The sequence below is a fragment of the Rhynchophorus ferrugineus genome, unplaced genomic scaffold (genome assembly GCF_030347505.1).
Source record: "Rhynchophorus ferrugineus isolate W39M unplaced genomic scaffold, kcgeb_rfMv2 rfM1, whole genome shotgun sequence".
In the NCBI taxonomy this organism is placed as follows: domain Eukaryota; kingdom Metazoa; phylum Arthropoda; class Insecta; order Coleoptera; family Curculionidae; genus Rhynchophorus; species Rhynchophorus ferrugineus.
In genome coordinates this window covers 14,418,341-14,441,615 of record NW_027472580.1, presented here as the reverse complement: position 1 = coordinate 14,441,615, position 23,275 = coordinate 14,418,341, and the positions used below count along the sequence as shown (strand labels likewise).

Genomic DNA, 23,275 nt, shown 5'->3' with positions numbered 1-23,275 from the left:
CATCCACGGCAGTCTCATGATAAAGTGGAGAGAGATAAATGGAGATTTTTATAGTCACGTAAAAGAAAGAAGTTTCTCTACATCAAGGGACCACTTTAAATATTTAAATAAACCATACGAGTTTAGTACTATATATAAAATTATTTTATACGGCAATTGTGTATTATTATAGAATCGTTTAATATTTTCTTGTATTTTTTTAAATAAAAACTTATATTGTCTTCACAATTCTTGCGGAACTAAGGGGAAGTCACTGAAAAGAAGATATAGTGGATAACATATTAAATAGACGCTTAAATACTTATATAATCTAAAGCTCTTAATATTATTTATTAATATTCTAGAAGATAAGAAAAAAGCCATTTTTTTACTTTATTTTCTTTTACTTGGAAATTACATATTTGATGATTTTAGTAATTCGTCAAAATAGAGAGGTTGATTAGGAATTTTGATATATACATCGTACAGCTAGGCTGTCCCTCCGTTCGATTACCATTTGATCTAGTCTCTATAAAACCTTCTTAATGAAGTAAAATTGGATTCAATAGAGCCTTGTGAATACACCTAGTTCAGTTTTTCGACCAAAAAGAGTTCTACAGTGAAGGAAATAAGATTTATCAGAAAAAAAAGGCAAAGTGCCAGAGAATAAACCGGCATATATGAATCTGATTAGTATTTGAAATTTATATAAATTATATCTAACTTCTGAATTTCAATGAAAATGAAATCACTTTATCCCCAAACCGTTATAAATACCATAATCACAATATCTCTCACGGAATACTGTTTAATTCTTTTAATCATTTAATCTGTTAAATAACAACTGAAAAGTGCCCGGCCTGATTTATAGATGGCGCGACTAGAATTAAATCTATATGTTTTTTAGTTAGCTCTAACCCTCAAAAGATGCGTGTATAAATTTGACAGCTATCGGATCATTAGTTTCTGAATTACATCATTTTGAGGGAAGTAACTTTTGTAATTGTGAAAAAAATTGATAAAAGGTAATTTCGCGTATTGATAAAATATTGATTTTTGAAGGGAAATACAGTTGTAGCAAAAACTGTTTCCGAATACTGCCTCAGTAAATTCAATCATCAAGGATTGCTAAGTTTAGACGTGATGAAACGAGCACCGAAGACGGTGAACACAGTGGACGCACAAAAGAGCTCGTTACTGACAAAAAATTTAAAAAATCCACCAAATGATTTTGAATGACCGTAAATTGTAATTGAATGAAATAGCAGATACTCTCAAGATATCAACTGAACGTGTACATCATATCATTCACGAATATTTGAATATGAGAAGGCTTTGTGCAAAGAGGGTGCCGCGCGAGCTCACTTTTGATCAAAAACAACGACAAGTTGATGATTTCGGATCAGTGTTTGAAGATAATCAAGCGTAATAAATCCGAGACCCGAAACATAGCTCCATTATTTCACTCCGAAGTCCAATCGGCAGTCATTCGAGTGAACTCCACACGATGAACCCGCTCCAAAGCTTAGAAAAACGCAAAAGCCGCCTGGCAAGGTCATGGCGTCTCTATTTTGGAATGCACATAGAATAATTGTCATTGACTACCTTGAAAAAGGAAGAAAACTTCAACAGCGACTACACGTAGCGTTTATAGACCGTTTGAAGGACGAAATCGCCCAAAAACGGCCGCATTTGAAGAAAACGAACGTGTTGCTTCACCAAGACAATGCACCGTGTCACAAGTCAGTGAAAACGATGGCAAAAATCCATTCATTGGGCTTCGAACTGCTTCCTCATCCACCGTATTCTCCAGATCTGGCCCCCAGCGACTATCTCATGTCCTCAGATCTCAAAAGAATGCTCGCTGGGAAGAATGGCAATTTATATATAGCTTAAAGTTAAGTTGAGTTCAAATTAATGCTAAAAACAGTTCTTCTAAAAAATGCACACGTATATTTCATTACAAATACCTCTATTAGCAAAAATAAATCAATTAATAAAATAACTAAGAAAAAAATTAATTGAAAATACTAATAAGCCGTAATTTTAATGTCAATTGCTGGATGACTTGGATATGTTAATATCCATTATATCTTAATTATATAATACTCTTAATACTACTGCGTCTCTAAATATCAAAGGTTTGTTACTGTTTGCAGATTGAGTCCATATTGGCAATATTTCTGTCTTCCGTAATTTATAGGATAGTTCTGGTGGCGTTGTGATAATAAGATTTAAGGTTTGATACGAACATACAAAAAAGTTCGATTAGGATATAATTAAGCAGCGTGGTAAGAATGAAGCAACATTTATAGAATAAGTTTAATGGTTTAGCATAGTATGTAAAATAATTACATTAACAATAAAGTTCATAAATAGTTAAGAAACTAATTTAAATTTGGGAATCGACATCGCGAGTTTAAAATCCCAACTATAAAAATGTAGAAAGTGATAACAGAATATTTCCAATTACCAGTAAAGCTGTCATTCGATTTGAGAGGGCCAAGATCATCCTGATACAAATCTACTATTTGTTGATTAAAGATAACATGACGTAAACTCTAAACCCATTAAAATGTATCCATTAAATTTTTCTACGAATTCCTCTACGTAACATTCTCTAACAAATTTACCAATAAAACAAACAGCCCAATCACTCCCGAAAATATAGACAAAATTTCTAAAAAAAGTCTTCTATATGAATACAGTATATCCGTAACACCTAATATTACGAATAAAAAAACAATTTTGAATTTATCTACAAAAAGTTGAATTTAAGATAAAGAGAAAGTTTTCCGGTTTTCCAAGTTTTCCGCTTCCAAAAGTTCGACTCCTTGTAATGGTTCATGCACGAAGCAAGATACCATGAAAATGAACTTATTTACTTACATAACTTTCGTATATATATGTGATTTAAAAGAATTTGTTAATTCCTAATTTTATTTAATTAATGTGGACCAGGTATATTATAATGAATATAAGTGGTATGACTTGATGGTGGATTCCTTCGTCATAAATGTTTTTGCCAAATGAAATATTTAACAAGGAATAGTATTTGAGTGTTATGTATCACTTTCGTGGATTAGTAATTAGTCTCAATAAGCCAGAGTTGTGGAACAAAAATTCTTCGTATTTTCATCACGATAATGTTCTTCGTAACATTTATTCTTAGCATTTTTTATAGCATGCTCATAAAATTTCTTCAGTAAGTTTGATTTTTAGCATTAAAAATAATATTTCTACTGTAGTTCTACATTGCCTATATCTCAACAATATAAACACTGTTTGATACATTGGCTAACTTTACAGTTAGTATGGTAAGTAAAGGAGCTATAGAAAGACCACAAGTGCTAGTCGACAAAATCATGAGATGGATTAGGGATTGGAAATTACAACTTAATAGCCCCATATCTGTCTAGGCCAATTTTTCATTGTGGTCTGAACAAAGAGGCCTAACGATATTACTTAAGGGATGCCAAATTTCTCAAGCAGAATCAGTGAAATAACTCATGTTATATAAAAGGCTAAGCAGATCAGACTCAAAATGGAACAACTGTGGTGGTTAGTCGGAATATACTCTCAATCTGACCAAAGAAATTTTATTTTAATTATGTTTTATCGGTCAATAAATAATGCCTATTTGGACCTACAAGATGCAAATATGTAAATACAACGTTTTTCGATTAATTACCAATACTTATCGTTATATAAGCGAAGAAGAAAACCTCGACAGCAAATCGATTCACATAGTTATCGAGGATTTCGCCGTAAAACATGAAAAATTAACAATAAATCACACTAACATAGAAGCAGTGAATACAATACTTATAAAACGCGTCAGAAATAGACACATTGAAGGAAACTAAACCACACGAGTTTGAAAAAAATAAAAACGATCCTTGTTAACTTTAGCTTGTGTTAGTGTAATTTAATATCAATTCGGGAAATACATATTAATGTATTTATCTCGCACTCACCATGCTTGTGAATGATTAATGTGATGATATTAGTCTCAACGGAATATGCACTTGACAGCTATGAACTTTGAAAAGTAAAATAACATGTTTAAATTTTACTTAAAAATTTATATATTTGTAGTATAGTCCTATAGGTAGTCTTGAAAGAACTTCTTTTAATCTGGAGCTTTATTGTAAATAATCGGTACAATGACAAAATATATTCAAGGTATTGTCCATCGATAACCCTTACTTTTTCCCACCTCGAAAGAACTGTAGCGACATTGAGGCATGTCGAATTTTACATCGTGGAATAACGATCTACAAAATACCCAGAAATATAATCCCAGATGTGAATACGGGCGGGGTGCCAGCAGCGCCAACTAGAACCCGATAACGAATAGCTGGCGGCAACCCCGAGACGTTTATCTGGGATGTTATTGAAGGGTATTTCGATTCATTCAGTGCTCAACCATCGTTTGGTTTAGACGTGCCACCATCGACTGCCCAAGCCTCGTCTCCAGGTAACACCGCTGCCATCCGTTTTATCTAATTGTTCTAACTTTTAGATTATTACCGTTGAAGCAGCACATGACCAAACGCGGCTCAATATATCTGGTCTTGAATTCATAGGGCACAAAATATCCAATTTAGATCACTTCTATGTCCTTCAAGCGAATGGAAATGTTTTCTGGTATTACTTCCAATAATGCTGCATATTCCTGTTGTATTTTACATAGATTATCATAGAGTAATGCCTTCAAATACTTGTCTACACATTTTTTTGTCCTACAAGATCGCGGTCTGTTTTGGGTGTCCAACTAAACATTTTTAAATTGTCGGCACTAGCTATACACATGTTGGAATCGATGAAGTATGGTCACCATAACCTTCACACATCATTGAATATTCTTCAGTCGCCTATTTCTTCAAAGTATAAAAATAAAACTCATCACAAATACTCGGTGCAAATTCAGACGTTTTAATGCACCGATAAGGTTTTGTGTTCACACTTCGCGAAAAGACGAAATAACACACACTAAGAAGTTAAGTCTGCCAGTGAGACTTCACGATAAAGTTAGTTACAAATCTACCCAATGCATTTTAATACCAGTAATGCTATCTATTGTAGACTCTTTAAAACCAACTAATAGGTCTATCATAACACAGCTCGTACATATTATCAAATATACAAATAAAACATCAAGTATCTGTTTAAATAAACGAACCTTAAGTTATGTTAAATATTGACGCCATCAATTTTAAATGCCGATAATATTTAGTTAAGATATAATAAAAATAAGAGGAGCCAACTTGAAAGTAAAATATACTAATATTGATCAATAATTAATAATAATTGCAAATGTGAACAAAACAACTCAGTTATATTTTCCTTGTTATAATATCAATGGCGGAAAACCCCCATTTTCTATTGTAACAGAAGTCACAACCTCAAAACCAAATTATATTTATATATTGTCCCAGCACCGCAACTGTCTCCCTCCCACGAGTTCAATTGCATCGCAATATTCGATACTGTGCAGTGTTGTCACAACACCCGTTCTTTCCCTTAAGTAACAACTTCTGATTATAAAAAATAATAATTTATAAAAATGATATTTATCAAGATGGAATAGTAATTGGTAAGTTCTAAATATCAGCAATATAAACAAACCTATATTTATTAAACTTTAACCTTTGAGAGAAGAAGAAAATTGAAACAATAACCTTTTCCATTTTGAAAGAACAAGACTTTTTTTATGAAATTCTTTGTTCTTCAGGAAAGAGCTAATATTATTTTCACTTGTGTTTCTATTATCAAAACATAATGGAATATTAGAAACAGTATGGTTCGTGACATATGAAGATTTTCAAATAATCCATTCAATATTGTACTATTCAGTATTATATATTTATATCCAGTATTCCGTATTGTTGCATTACTATTATTGCTGTTCAATAATATTTGAAATGAATGTTGCTACTCTACATCTCTGCAACTAAATCTGATAAATTGATATCAACCGTATGAAATCTACATCTAACATCTTAATATGCATTTCCCAAAAATCTTTAGAGCGGTTTATAAGATGCTTTTATTGTTTAATTTACCTTCATTGCAAGTACATATAGACCGAGTTTTTCGAGCAGAACCAATAAAATCCCCAGTTCGGAAATTTACACCGCGTTTTATTACTGAAACTCCTAGTAACGTTCATATCGAAGTGGACAAAAAACTAATGCTTTATGTTAATGCTACTTTTTAACCGACTTCGAAAGAGGAGGAGGTTCGGCTGTATATATTTTTTAATGTATGTTCGTCGATTTCTCCGTCAATTGTGGGCCGATATGGTCTCATTGGGAACAAATCATGATATATCGGGGGAAGGACGAAAATCGAAGGGAACGCTCAAATTTCAAAGGCACGTAAAATGTTTTCACATATTTTTACCAATAATAATAAGATATTTGTGTATAATGATATTGCTGAGCTGATATGCCGGAAAATCGGAAGTCGTTGAGTGCAAAACCCATTCAGTTTGCTTTTTAAGCACAAACTATAGCGTATATGACGTCGTAGAATTATAGTACATAACAGCTTCTATGGTGCAGTTAATAGTTAAAGCGTTTAGCTCCCAAACGGAGATCGTGGGTTCGATTTCCGGCGGGTACAATAACTTTTTGTTATTGTAAAGTTATAACCTTTGTCAAATAACTTAGATAAATTAAAAGCTCCTTAATTAAAATCATCGTTTCTTTACTTCCATTTTTTTTTTCATACGCGCTGCATTAATGTTACTTGGCCTGCCAACCGTAACATTAAATAAAATAACTTCGTAATTTATTGAGTAAATATCTAACAGTAAAAAGAGGAAAATAAAATATTTTTAAGAAAAAAATTGAATCAACTTCAAAAAATAAATAAGGAACTCACTAAAAATTAAGAAATAATCAAACTTAGCTTTTTAATAGAAAAAGAAACATTTTAAAATAAAACATGTATACAATAGCAGTTGTAATAACTAAATAAAAATGAACAAGAAACTTATTTTAACTGTCTATTTTTTAATTTTAGTTAATTCTTTATTTATTTTTAAAGACGGTTCAATTTTTTTGTCAAAAATATTTTATTTTACACTTTTTATTATTAGATATTCTCTCAATGAATTACGCAGTTATTCTATTAAATATTACTATAAATAGCCCAATTAAAAGTGGGAGAGAGGTGGACTATGAGAAAAAATAGAAATAAATAATAATTATTGAAAATAAGGAATGCTTCAAGCCACGGGTTCCGCTACCTAATGTTGGTGATTTGACAAATTTTTCAACCAAACAATATATATATATATATATATATATATATATATATATATATATATATAATATATATGAATAAATCAAAGTATATAATACAGAACTTTGTATTTGCCTTTGAAATTTAAGGTTTTTCCGCGATTTCTTCCCTTCCCCCATCGGATCCTAACTTGGTTCCAATGGGATCACTTCGGAAGTACACTCTTTCGAATAATTTTTTTTTTTGAACATCGGTCCATAATTGACGGAGAAATCAGCGAACATACATTAAAAACATATATACACGGCCCAACATAGAACCTCCTCCTTTTCAGAAGTCGGTTAAAAATAGATTATCACCTATAATTATTTGGGACCGTTTATATTTTGTTTGATTAGTATAACGATTTAGAGTATGTCCAAAACGTTCAAATTATTTTAAAGCCCAAGAATTTGCTATTACATCTCACATTAGATCACCTAGATTAGGTAGCGGACTCGGGGACCTGAAACTCTCCACAATTGCAATCATTGTCTTTATTCTTATATTTCCTCATACGCGCTGCATCCTTACTTGGCCTACCACTTGTAATATTAAATAAAATAATCCTTATTTATTTTTAGATGTCGGTTCAATTTCTCTATGCGAGTGTTATTTATTTCGGTATTTGTCAAATTTATAAGTCACAACTAAAATTCATATTTCCGATTGTTTTTAGGAACCAAATTTTTTATTATCGTATAATATTATCTTTATAAGTTTGACAAAAAGTGTTTTTCTAATAGAAATTACCTTATTCAATAAAAGTTTCTGAAAACAGGGTTTAATATCTTACATATATAATATGTATACCTCGTTCCTTCGATTAACAACCTTTCAACAATCTCGGGCATTTCCAAATGGCCAATTTTTGTTTATGACAACGATTTTGCATCGAAATAACTTGTTGATTCAGTAACTCGGATAACCATTCAATTATTGCCTGCTTAATATTGAAATCGGCGGTTGTAATATCGACTGAGGTTAATGAACCAGTTTCAAAAGCTGGATTGCGAGAGCGACACTGCAAATATTTACGTTCGGACCGAAGAAAATCCGCATCTGTAAGTGAAAATATCGTTTCCGGCGACTGACTTGCGAGACAAAAAATTGGACTAGTGTATTTTTTAATGCTCCAATTACCTGCAGCGCTTATTTTATCCATTTTTGTTTTTGTTTGTGCTTAGACAAACAATGTTCAACGGTGTACATTGTTCAGTGTAGTTTGTTCATTTTGAAAAATCATGAAATTTCCGGCTTGGTTGGCGCAGTGGTCAGGGCGGTCCTCCTACTATTGCGATTGTCGCGGGTTCAAATCATGCTGGGGCATGGATGTACTTTATGTTTGTGATTGTCATTATATATATTTTTCTAGGCAACAGCGGAAAATCCGAGAGGGAATAACTACCCAAGTCACGCCAGTAACCTGTCTGCGTAAGACCGGATGTCTTCTGGGATGGTCTCTAAGTTGGTCGCTGTATAGTCGGTAGACTTAATGCCGAGGGCCTTGGCTCGGGCCTAGTTCGAATCTTGTTCCTGCAGCGGAAAACCATAAAACCTATAAACCGTTTTTAATGGATCCAAAATGTTATGATAACAATCTAAGCTTATTGTTCTACCGATTTGGAAGTAATCAACGAGCAAAGTTTCGTGAATGAGTAAAATCTGGTATTTCTCCAATTTCTCTACACAAACTCTCTGTGCTTTTGATTCAAAATCAGGAAAGTCTCATTGGAATGTGATTTTGTTGCATTATTAGTAAATATGACACACATTAACGCATTTCGTATTTGTACTAAATAAAGAATGACAGTCCCAGTACCGACAGGAGTAAAGATCAGCAGAACTATTAAATTCAACATGCTTAAAAGTATAATTATAATCCAAGCCAATGGTAATATAATACCCTAAACTATTGAGGAAGATAATGATAACAAAGTTTTGTAATAAAAGATATCTAATTTTGTATCAGTACAATATCATTTAATATATCAATTTACATAAAGCATAATGTTTATAACTAACTATTTAACCTATACAATACGCTTGCTGTAACAATGTTTTTAATATTTTTCATCAAATCGCGCCACAGTTGTTGATCGGCTGCAACTTCAATAATCTTGATCCATGTTTTTTCCGGATCTCTAAAAGGCCGATTTTTCAAAAACAGTCTATCATTCCGGCGACATGTCTAAAATATTATAAGATGCATTTTCTAGATTTGTTCGTCAATCGTCCATTGATTTTATCTTGACCAAATTATTATCTCTTAAACAAATGAATTAATATCTAATATGATCCCGGAGATAAATATATATAATGTCTTAACCATCCTATTTAAAAGGACTCAATCTTACAGATGTCAGGATTTAACTGTATCCAAATCTCGGAGCTAGGAAGAAGGAGTGTCACGCTAAGAGTTCGAAAGTCTTAAACAGTTTTTGATCTAGTTTTAATCTGATATTTTCTCTCTTCTACACTTGTTTAAAACGGCACCTAATCTAATAGAGCGTAGATTAGAGCAATAGATATTCGGTCTTATCGTTGTTTTTGATGCAGGAGCATATTTTATCACCAGTAACTATATAAAGCTGAAAGTAAAGCTTTCAGATATTTGCCGTTGGACAGCATTTCTCAAATGACCACATGTATTTTAATATATCTTGGGTTGAATTCATACGGTATAAAATAGTCAAACTTTTGGATCATTCCCATATTCTACAAATAACATAAAGGTGTTTTTGCATTACTACCAACAAGTTAGTGTATTCTATTTACGTTTCGTTCGAATCATGGCTAAGTAATGCCTTCAAACTCTCGTCTTCATTTTTTTTTGTCCCACTTTTTGTGTTCGGTATGAAATTCACCACTTTTCAAAGGTCAAAAAAATTCAGACATTTTCAAGGCATTGAGAAATGTTTAGTTCATATTTGACGAACTAACACATATTGAAAGTGCAACAGTCTTCACTTTTATGAGGTTTCAATATTAAATTGGTTATACATGTACCTGATGCGATTCTACACACAGCAACATCATCTATTGTAAATCTTTTAAAATAAATTTACAGGCCTAATAAATCTATAGCAGTTTAAAATGACACAAAAGGTAATAGCTAAATATTAATTTAGCGCTAGTATATTATTCAAATAAACTTTTTTTTAAATAACCTTTTTTTTCTCATGTCATACCTATTGTAAAATAATTTCAACTATAGGTAATGTAAAATAGGAATGTTTTACAAGAAATCACAATACAGTTTTAGAGCCTTTTACTATCCCTTCTTTTATTTTGTCTATAGATTCTTGGCACTTTCAATAGGAATTCTGAAGAAATCCTGTTTAGTGCCCTTTATTTCCGTTTCCTGTGTGAAAAAAAAACACCAATATAAATTGGCATTCAATAGGTGATGTTCCGAAAAAATCCCTTTTACGAAATAAAATATAGAATATCAGCAGACTGGAGGATACTGGAGGATACATAAAAATAAATTATTTTCTTCTATGGAATATAATTGAATAAACTTATTATCTATGAAACGTTTGTCTTCAATTAATAAAACAATAAATAATATTTCTAAACGGGATGGAATTATTTTTGAGATATTCATAATGAGTAGCGCAACTTATTTATTATGTTCATTTTAAAAGCCTCATTAAACTTAATTTTACTGTTTAAGTGTGAACAACACATTTTCTTAGTGTTCTTCGATTATGTATTAATGTAATTCATAAAAATGTATTATTTTAGTTGGTTAAAATTAGCCGCAGAAAAGTGAAATTGTATCGAAAAGTTACAATTGGCATCATGAATTTGTCATAGTGATATTTAGAAATATTAATTAATCAGAGTTTATTACTTATGCCATTATTAATTTAATAAACAGAAATCTCCCCCTCGTGTATAAATGTTGGTATAGACCAACATACAACGTAACATATACTTATTTTTATATTTTTTGTATTTTAAATTTCGTTTCTACGTTATAATTTCAATTAATTATATGTTATGTGGTTATATTTCATAATTTTGGCCTCAATTTTAGAGAAAACTCCTATGATAAGGTTGCATATTGTGTTTAGCTATAACTTAAAGATTTTCCAAACATATATGTTAAAGTAAATTTAATCAATAATAATATAAAAAAATATTTTTAACAAAAAAACTGAACCTACTTCAAAAATAAATAAGGAACTCACTAAAAATTAAAAAATCATCAAACCTAGATATTTAACACAAAATAAAACATCTTAAAATAAAATATGTACATAATAATCGTTGTAATAACTAAATAAAAATAAACAAATGCCTTATTTAACCTCTCTACACGTATTTTATATTATTCCATATAAACACAATTTCGCTTAATACCTACCTAAAGCTATTTATCTATTTACCATATTATTTTAACTTCTACCAACTGATTACTTTGAAGTCGTTGCCGAACCCAAACAGTTATAATTATTTCGATTTGTTTTGTTGGTAATTTAATTTTGTATATGTCACAAACTTATATTATTATTTTCGTATTGTTGTAAATAATATCATACACATCTGATACACATCTCGTACATATCGTAATATCCATTACACCATAGAAGCAGTTGTCTACCATGTTTCCATGAGGCCTTATATGATATAGACAGTGCTTAAACAGCTAACTGAATGGCGTTTGCACTGAAGACGTCCGATTTTTCGTAAAATCATCTCAGTGATAACATTATACCCAAATATCTGACTATTTTAGATAAAAAATATGTGAAAACTTTGTATGTGGAAATTTGAACCTTTCCTTCAATTTCCCCCGTTCCCCCCAATGGATCCCAATTTGGTTCCAGTGAAACTAACTTGGAAGTGCACCCTTTCGAACAAAAAAACAATTTTGAAAATCGGCCCACAATTGACGGAAAAATCGACGAACATGAATTAAAAAAATATACAGCCAAACATAGAACCTTCTCCTAGTTCGAAGTCGGTTAATAAGGTTTACACATCTCAATGTCAAACATTTTTATTTTTATGTAATGTAAATAAATGTAAAGGTATAATAAATAGCAACGTATGTATATAAATAAGCGATTTGCTAGTTAGGAAAGAAGCAAAATATTAAATCCTTCATACAACTCTAACATTTTGCTAACAAGGTTATATCAATAAAGCAGAGAAATGGGTTTTATAAGACTTTTGATGAATTTTTTGATTACCTTGTTCGACTTCACTATACCTTTTGGCCTAAATATAAATATACGCTACCTGAATTACTAAAATGGGCTGAGCTTTCGTCCAAATCTCCAATTAATTTTTTCGGAACTTTTTTGGTCACTGATAAAATCAACAATAAGTTGATAGTAGTCCAGAATCATCACTAGATTCTAGAAATTTCTATATATACTTGGTGGGTTCCGACAACAATAAGTCATGAATGTAGAAAGTATATTATTATTAACTTATGTCTAAACTGAATAATTCAATAATACTAAAATGAAAACTGTTATTTTATGTACAGAAGTATCAAAACGACCGAATATAACAGTTAGGTTAGGTGGTTTAAATTAGATAGTTTAAAATAGAGTCATAGAAAAAATAGAAATTTCACGGTATAGGCAACCCTGGGGAAAGGTTTGGTTTAGTTCAATTAACTGTAGCGCTGCGATCGCAAATTGTGATTGGCTAGTTTAAATTCCTGGTGCCGCCACTAACATGGAACGTGATTGATCGATCAAATTGCGTGAAGTCAGCATTTTTTATGGGCGTCCAACTTTGTTGTTTGAAGGTTTTGCTTTTTGTTTAGATCAAGAAATCTTCGTTTTACGTTGTGCATATTTTCTGTGTTACATTAATTATTATGGAGTAAATATATAAAAATTTATGAAAATGCGTCAGTGTAGTAAAAGATGTAGTGTACCGGGGTAAAAATCTACTTCGGATATTAGACATCGTTTCCCAAAGAATGATCTCACTCCTTTCCAAAAATGGGTTGATCAAGTAAATAGTACTAAGTTACTTGGATAAACCACAATGCAAATATATTAACGTCATGGTGCCTGCCACGGACATTTTAGTGAAAAATTTAGAATTACCCTTCCTTCACGAACAGTTATTAGGGTAAATGCATATCCAACATTGTTTTTATCAGGAACATATAAAATTATCTATCTACTACATGTCTGCTTATATATTGTTTGTTTACAGAAAATCAAAACCTACTTATGAGTGTGTTAGTAGTAATAAAATTCAATTAATCCACCAAGTTGTTCGTAAGCTGTCAGTGTGATGTCTCTACATAAAGAAGTGTTACAAGAAGGTAATAATTAAGATAACTGAATAATTAGTAGTAATAAGTAATACTTTTAATTGTAAAATATCCCTAAAATATTTGTAATAGCTTAACTTTTTAAAACAATCAGTGGTCAATAATTTTATAGTAGAGCTATTGTATATTTAAATTTGATTGCCTTGTTAAGAAAATATTTGTTGTGGTGCCATCAATTAAAAATGTAATTGCTATTTTAGGGGATTTAATACCTTAAAGAAATGTAGTTTGTCTAAATTTACAAGTAACTATATTTGTTTAACAAATCTTAACCAAGATTGCTTAAAGAATTTTGTTGGATCTATTAAAGGCCATGGAGGTCGAAACAGCATCCTTCATCTAGTATGTTCGAGAAATCTTTAAAAGGGCACATCATCAGTTCAATTTTTTCACATCATTCTCCCGGAGAAAACTGTGAAGAAGATGATCAAGTTAGATAACTTTTATTCTTTTTTAACGGGAGATCTAGTACCATTTGAGGTCGTTAAATCACCAGTTGAGTCTATATTTTCAGTTCCAAAGAACTTTGCTCTGAGAAAAACAAAAGTCTAATATTATATTTTAGTCTTATTTCAGGCTATTTAACAAATCTTCTGAAAACGAGACAACATGTAATATTTGTCTACATTTTATATTAAGTAGTTCCACAGATTAAATACTCTAAAATCTAAATATCTTTAAAAAACATATACATCTTTAGTTTTTCGACTGTCCAATATATAATGATTTTCAAGACCAAATTTTAAAAGTTATTATGAGGTGTGATTATATTTTTGGTTTAATGAAGTTAATGCAATATCAGCAGGGAAGGATTTAAAGTTTACCTTCAATATATCAAGATAAGTTAGAACACTAATAGATCCCACATAATTGATGGCACTAAACAAATATGGGAAGGCGTTATAGAAGAATTATAGATATTTTAATTTTGGCTAGAATAGAATTTATAATTGTTTTTTTTGCTTTTTGTTTATATATATATATTTATATTATTTACACTTATGTATATTTGTATAGGATTATATTTTAATAAATTAATTTTAAAAATTAAATTTGATTTTCATTTAAATACTATTCCTTACAGGTTTCTACATAAATACTTTAAACTAACCAATCAAATTCACGTTGTCAGCGCCGCCAATGATTGAACTAAGCAAAAACTTCGAATCATCGAATACATTTATTATGTAATAAGTAATTTACAAGAAAAACAAGTTATGCAATTCCCAGATTCTACGCTATCAAACCTCGTTGAAGTTAGCTCCAAAGTATATCAAACGCAATGTATCCCATTAAACAATGTGAGCATTATTCTGAAATATTGTAACAAGCTTCTAGTTACTGCACTTTTTACTTAAATCCTTACAAAGGACCTTGAAGGCAAGAGGTTATTTTTAGAGAAAATATACTTATAGTTTCATGAAAGCATCTGTTAAAATCAATTTTCTAGATGCTTATAATAAAATAATAGTAATAGAAATAGTATCTAATAAAAAATTAAATATTTAGTCAAACCGATAAAAGTATTTTTATCTTTTATATCTTCTGCCTAAATGTGTTCTTGAAATTTTCAAAGGTCTCGATAAAAAGAATTTATCGCCATCCTGTTTATTGGTATCAATAACGTCGTAACTTTTTCTTTCGGTCCATAATTTAGATAAGTAAAATTGAAGCTTCCGATAAAAGCAAAAAGCGTACAAATCAGTGATAACCTTTGCTATTTAGCAAAAAGGAAGATGCGGGATTGTTTTTATCTTTCCCAATTATTTTGGATTTGCGTTGGGTTAATTGGTCAATTGTAAAATGTTAAATCTTTAGTTTAAACTCCCAGCGTTCTATAAATAAGCTATGTGCAAATTTAGTTAATTTGAATTAAAAAAATAACACCTATTAGATTTAATCCTAAACTGTCACACGGAGAGAATGCAAAAAACAATGCAAAGAACTGTTAATCAATCTAATTAACTAGTACATTCGATGGTTTTAGCATGTATCCATCTAAACAAACAGTGTTCCATTCAGTACTCTATCCAGTACTATTTAGTACTTACTATTGACAAATAGATACATTCTAAGACTTACTGGACTAAGGACCCAGCTTAAACTTTCAACGTACTTTAAGAGAGCCTATTATTTATTTTCAGAGGTTTACAAGAGAAGATAAAATGACAATTTTAAAATAATAAAGGATCTTTTAACTTTTATATGTTGTGACTGGCGATGGAAATTAGGATTGGATCTAGTACGAGGAGTCATCTACATCAAAGTCTTTCTGTACATATAGTGGGATCAGCAAGGTTTGTTGTTTTAATTACCATTAACAGACGCAAGTTTATACTCTTGCGTGACAATGCTGGGCCACATATTGCAACAGTTTTAAAGAAAACGCTGTAACAGAAACGCTGTTCGAGAACGTTGTGGCTTTATCGGTAAAGCGCCTACACTATGAGGCAAACTTAAGCTTGGGTGTTCTGTTTCAGAGCCTCATATAAATTTTCTTTATATCTCGTTGTTTACAACTTATTTGTCATGAAAAAACGTGTTGATTATTTGAAAACTATATAAGCTTATTCATAAATAAAACTATATAATGAGTGTATTTAAAACAAATACTAAAATACTGTGACCTGATTTTACACGACATTTTCATTGTAAGAAGTGACAATTTTGTAAATACTACATTACGATGTAATTTACAATCATATTTTGAATTAGTACCAATAGATATAACTTGAACAATAGGATAATATGTTTAGTGGATGAAGAAACAAATAAGCATACTGAAAGATTAATTTAATGAATTATTAGTATTTAATCAATTAGAGAGAATGAGAAAAAATGGTTCAACAGTTTAGGAAACCATCGCGCCGATATTTTGCGATATTGTAAGTATTTATGGATAATAGACTCTACACTACCAATATTTATGCCGAGTTCAGCCGAAATGTCTCGAACATTCATCTTACAGCCCTCGAAAATAAGTTGTTCTACGCGGCGAATGTTATCTGGTGTGATGCTGGTTCGCGGTCGACGATTATGCGGCTCATTCTCGAAGGTTTCGCGAGAATCCTTGAATGCTTTGGCCCACTTAAACACGGCAGCCCTACTCAGGCACTCACTACCGAACTGATTTCTCAAACGCAGAAAAATGTCCGTCTTTTTAACGCCATCCCACACTAACAAACGAATGACAATATGTTGCGCTACTGACTAAGAAAATTTTCACATGCTTCTATTACAGACAGCTTATTAGAAGAACAATTTATTTCCAATCTACTTCCAACTTTTACTATTCACTTGCTTCTCTTTCAGCATTATTATGACATAGATCCTAATCAATTTCGACTATTTTAAGCTAGTATCGTATAAAATAAAAAACAGTGTTTAGTTGAGCTTTGTCGACAACAATATCATCCTACGCGTTATATCACAATTTTTCTCAATATATCATAAACAGTATCATAAATATTACATAAAGTTTTACGAAAATTAGATTATAATTCCCCGATAAATTCAAACAGCAGAAAATAAAAAGATTAATTTCTAACGTAATTTTTCCATAAAAAAAACCATTAATATTGACGTTACCTGATATGGCACGTACCATTTTTCATTTCCTTTCATTCGATTAAATCGTTTTCCTTTTAAAAGCAAATGTTCTAGATGGAGCAAGAAAAAAGAATGTTTTTAGGCCATAATATGACCCAGATGTGTGAACGAAAACAGTATAGATTGATATCCAATAGCGACAGAGTTACAAAAAATATTAGGATGATGAATTAGACGATTTATTAAACGCGAACCAAATCGTAATTTGTGACTGAAATTTATAAGTAATTTCTCGAGAATTAAGTAATAAATAATAATTGATTAAAAATGTAAAAAATGTCATTTATTTTCATTGAACTTATGATCGAACCAGTTGAATGACTACTTAATTACGTTTATGTACGTAATAAAAGCGGAAATAATTATAGTAAATCATTGTTATTTTCATTACCCGACTTCAAAAAAGGAGGAGGTTCTATGTTTGGCTGTATATATAATTTTTAATGTATTTCCCCATCAGTTATGTACTAATTTTCAAAATTATTTTTTTATTCGAAAAAGTGCACTTCCGAGGTGGTCCCATTTGAACTAAGTTAGGATCTGATGGGAGTAGGGGGGAAATCGAGGAAAAACCTCAAATTTCAAAGGCACGTACAATATTTTCACCTACTTTTTATCCAAAATAATCAGATATTGGTGTATAATGTTATTTCTGAACTAAAGTGAAGAAAAATCGGAAGCAGTTCGGTGTAAAAGTTTGCTTTTAAGCATCAATTATAGCACATGAGAAGTCGTAGAAACGTTGTAGGCCACTGTTTCTATGGTGTGGTAGTTAGAACGTTGAGTTCACACACGGAGGTCGTGGATTCTATTCCCAACAGGTTGGCAGTAGCTTTGTTCTAGTTTGATTGGAATATTTATCAAATCATTTAAACAAGATAAGTGGACCTTGTTGGATAACAAAAAACGTATTTAACCTATCTACTGAATACCGAGCTTAACAATACAAAAATAATATAATTTTGTGACATATACATAAAACTAAATTACGAACAAAACAAATCTAATTTGTTGCTCGGCACTGACTTCAAACTGATCAGTTGGTAGTAGTTAAAATGATATTGCAAATAGATAAATAGGTTTAGGTAGGTATTAAGCTAAATTATGTGTATATAGTAGAATATAAATTACGTTTAGTAGTAAATAAACTGTTTGAGCTATGAATATTCAATTCGAACTGGGATAAATAATAAAAAATGAATTATTTCAAAAACAAAGTGTTTAATATAATGCTTTTTTATACACAACATTGTAATTTCTATTTTTTTGTCGCGTAAATATTTGAAATAACCTTCAATACTGATGGCAAAAAACTTAATGAGTACACTTGTGATTTATTTATCGACATTGCAAATGCAATGGGGTGCAAATACGGGGTTGTATTAAAAATTCAAATCAACTAGTCATATAACGCTGTCAAAACAAGGTTCTTCGATTGATTACCAATGCCTATCGCCATGTAACTAATGATGAACTGCACGATTGCCTGGAAATCAAATGGATTTGCGAAGTTATCCAAGATTTCGCCTTTGAAGATTACTAAGTCATACTAACGTGGAAGCAATACAACTGCTGGACAGCGCGCAAGATGTCAGGAGATTGAAACGAACAAAACCATACGAACTTATATAAAGTGTATACATTTAGTGTAAACTATAGCTATAAGTTAATAATTAATAAATAATTATAATTAATTTAATGTTAATTAATTCAAGTACATAGGAAAAGTAGTAATAAATTAATTGTAAATTAAGATTGTACTAAGCGTATCTAATAAAGATGTTATAAAAAAAATTGCAAATGCAATCAGCTTTGGAAATGGTAACTAACACTAACTAAAGAAAGCTTTTTTTTACTTTAACTTTATTTACTTTAAACTTTATTTTCAATATTCATTAATTGTTGATTTTGATCCATTCATTTCTTGTTTAGTTTGAAGCGTAACATTATTATAAACTCATGTTAATCATACTCTGTCATATCCTATACTGTTTGGTTCGGTTTCAATAATTTAAAAGACCCAGCTTGTAGAAGCAAAAGGTCTCTAATATAATGAATTGCAGGATAATAACTTATCTAATACTTAACAGCTTAATATCTGAAGAATGAATTATTTACAGACATTTACATATATGGAAAATTGGGTGGAAAAAAAGAGTTGTCTCTGCCGTATTATGATTGATAACGTATAGTTAATCTACTGTTATAATTCCAAGTGCAAAAACTCATGTGTTAGTCCAGGGGAACCATCCACTTCGACGCTGAAGCGGATTATTCATGACCATACAATCTTGGCGTACATAAGGCATAGTATATTCCGAGCTATTAAAACTGAATGATAATAATGATGCAGATGTCTACCGATCACAATTGTTCAAATTGAATGACATATTATTAAAAGTAGATTAGAAATAGTGAGTAACAGATGCAAAGTCATACCCTTACATAACAACACTCGGCCGCACACTGCAGTAGTAGTATAAAATATACCATTGCAACTATAATAACAAGTTCTTGATTAGTTGTAACTAGTGTAGTTACGGCTTGACTGGCATACTTGCATCGAAATGCTGAACAAGTGTGAAAATCTAATGAAAAAAGACTAATAATATATAAACATTTAGAAAATTAAGAAAATATTTTTCCTATTTTGCTTAATTAACAACTTTTTAAAACGAAAATATTATCAGAATAAATGCAAGAACTTAATACTATTTGTTAGCATCTTATAAGATTTTATATACCACCAAATTGAAATAAGTTTCGAGATCCTTTATAAATAGATATAAAATAAAATTAGATTATTTAATTCATGAAATTTGACCCCAATCTTTACAATATCCATTAGATATTATTGAGTTTATTTTCATGCGTAACGTTCCCTTATATTTTTCCATAGAACGAAATATGGTAAATGGTTTTACTGTATTTCGAAATATTCTTCATAATGAACCGTGCTTGAGCTATGCTTTCGCACTTTTTTCACTTATACTTGGATTTTGACTCTATCAGTTCCATGGATATATCCAAAACATGGTTTTTTAATCTATCTCTGTAGCTTTTTCAGGTTCAGAAAAGCATTGGCCGCGCATTCTATTCTTGACATGAAGGAGTCATCATCATTCGGAGTCATTTCGTGCCAAATCATTGTTGTGCAGAGGAGGATCCACCCATTCGATGTTTTAGACAATCAAATTGCTGTGTCAGTCCATATGTAAGAGCTTGCGTTTTCATAGTTAAGAATGATCCTACGTTCCATATCCACGCAATGAGAATGCATTATTTTATGTTACTCTAGCGCCATGATTTTTGAATATCAACAGGCGACCAATTATTTCTAAATACTTCGCACACAAAACATGTGTATATTTTCGTCGGTAACAACCTCTTTTGGGCATCCACTGCGTTCACCGTCTTCGGTGCCCATTTCACAACGTGTAAACTTAACATACCAATCTTTGATAGTTGATTTTCCTAGGGCAGTCTCCGGAAACTCGCCGGCAAGCCAACTTTTTGCTTCTACTGTATTTTTGCCCTTCAAAAAGCAATATTTTATTAATACGCGAAATTCTTTTTAGCCATTATTTTAACAATAACAAAAGTTGCTTTGAGCTAAAAAACTAATGATAAGACAGCTGTCAAATTTATACACGCATCTTTTGAGGATTAGGGCTAACTAAAAAACATATGGATTTAATTCTAGTAGCGCCATCTATGTGTCAGGTCAGGGACTATTCAATTGACTTGTTATATACACATAATTTAGCTTAACACCTCCCTAAACCTATTTATCTATTTACAATATCATTTTGTTAGTGCTAAAAATCTAAGTTTGATTTTTTTCCTAAAAATATTTCATTTTTCTCTTTTTAGTGTTATATATATATATATATATATATATATATATATATATATATATATATATATATATGTATATGATAGCATATATATGATATATATACAAATACAAATGTCCTAGAACTATTCCATCTTACGTTAAGCCACTTGTAAATCATGCTATATCATTTATCAACAGAACATTGTTAAAATTATATTGAAATTAAAGATCAGCGAAAAGCTTAAATACCATCAATTTATTTAAAGTCATTTATTTTAACTAGGTATACAAATCATTATATTGCTTCTTAAGCAAGGCAATTGGGAAAAAATTTAAATTTTAATTTTTCATATGCATATTTACGTATATTTATTTTTGTTCTGTATACTACTTTATATATTTTTATTAAATTAAGTAAGATTGTGATTAAATTTTTTATTTAAATTTTCTTAATCAATAAAATGTGACGTGCCGCATATGCGTGACAAACTTTATTTTTACATAAATATATTTTCTTTACAGATACCTATAACAGAAATATCAATTAACCAACCAAATTCCACGAGTTCAGACCAAAGAATCATCTAGTTTTTCAATTCAACTAAACAAAATAAAAAGCTATTATTGACATTTTATTGATCAAACTAAACAATGAAGATCTGAAGAATATCTAAATATGTATATCATATATAAAGACCTAATACATATCTGGCAGTTGTAGCTTCTTAGATCACATTATGGAAATTTTATTTCAAAAGTTTAGTTATCTGTAAAATCTTACTCGAGCTGAATCCTTATTTCGGAAGATTTATAGTTAATTTAACCCGTAATTTTACCAATAAAACTTAACGATGAGAAAATAATTTCAACTATTTGTACTCATCAATTACGTCTTTAATGGTTTCGTTCATTAATGTAGAAATGTTTCCAGAAGGTGAAATATATAATAAGTAACAAATAGGATAATATTCGAACAATATAATCCCCAATATTGTGTTGAAAATTACTACTTCCAATATTATTACTTTTAAGTAAAATATATGTATGGAAAGACAATAAAAATTAGTATACCTTAATCTATTTTCCAACTAAACATCTTTATAATACTAAAAAATATAAATGTAACTAAACGAGACAATAAAAATTAGGTATATTTTCAATATGAGTGATTCAAGTCTTCTAATTCTCAACTAAATGAGATAAAACCAGCACCATCAGGTCTATTCAATCAGTACTATTTTTCAACATAATAATGCAGTGAAAAAAGTATATAATTAATTCATATATATTAGTTTTCCGTAATTATTGAATAATATTATGTAAAATTTAAAAAAAGACATATATCTACTGTAAAGAGTACGCTATAAAAAAAACTAATATTGTGATAGTATATTAGCATGCAACTTTCCATTGTTTTCCTTTCTTTGTACAAAGATTTATAGAAAAAAATTTGATTACTAATTTATTCAATTTCGAAAATTTATTAGCTTTTACTTCTCTAGCATTATTTTTCATGCATATTTTAATTAATGAACATAAATTTTCATTATTTCATTATATGTTTTCCTTATGGTATGTTAAAAAATAATAAACATTTTAACTACAAATTCTCTATGCCTTTCTGAATCAGAATAATATTTTATTCTTCATTTGTGAACTATTAATACACGATATAGGGTAAGTATTTAATAAGATAAGATTCAAATGAAGTGCTTTTAATTGTTTTAAATATTTCAAAGAAGACAAATAATATGTCGAGGTTGAAGAAAATGAAGGTTGCCATTGTCCTTCAACAATAACCTATAACAATTCAATTTTTTAATTTCAACAACATGAAAATTTTGCAGACAATTCAAAAATTGTTAACAAAAATAGCAAATTTTATGTTATAAGTAAATTTTGAAGCAGACACATTTAAAGAAAATCAAAGGATATGAGAAACAATATTCTTCAAAAGTATATTTTTATAGTTAAGCAAGTTAAAACTTGATTTACAGAAGAATTGGAGAGTTATAAAGAGGGTTCGCTTAATTAATCGACAATGAGATAGACACAATCCGTCTGTCAAAATGCTAAATTTCTTGAACAAAAAGTAAGTAAGTAAGTCAAGCGGTACTCATTATAATCGACTTTATTAAAAATAAAGCAATTTTTCCCAGATCATTATTAAAACTGCAACAAAATATCTAAGTAAAACAAAAAAGTAAAGTAAAAAACTAAAGTTAATCTATATATTATAGGGT

The 23,275-nt window shown here is 30.2% G+C and overlaps 1 protein-coding gene across 2 annotated transcripts in view; it reads right to left on the bottom strand.

Annotated features, from left to right (window-relative positions):
* Positions 1 to 23,275, bottom strand: part of LOC143195091 (synaptotagmin-15) — a 345,027-nt gene that overhangs the window by 294,964 nt on the left and 26,788 nt on the right. The window lies entirely within an intron of this gene.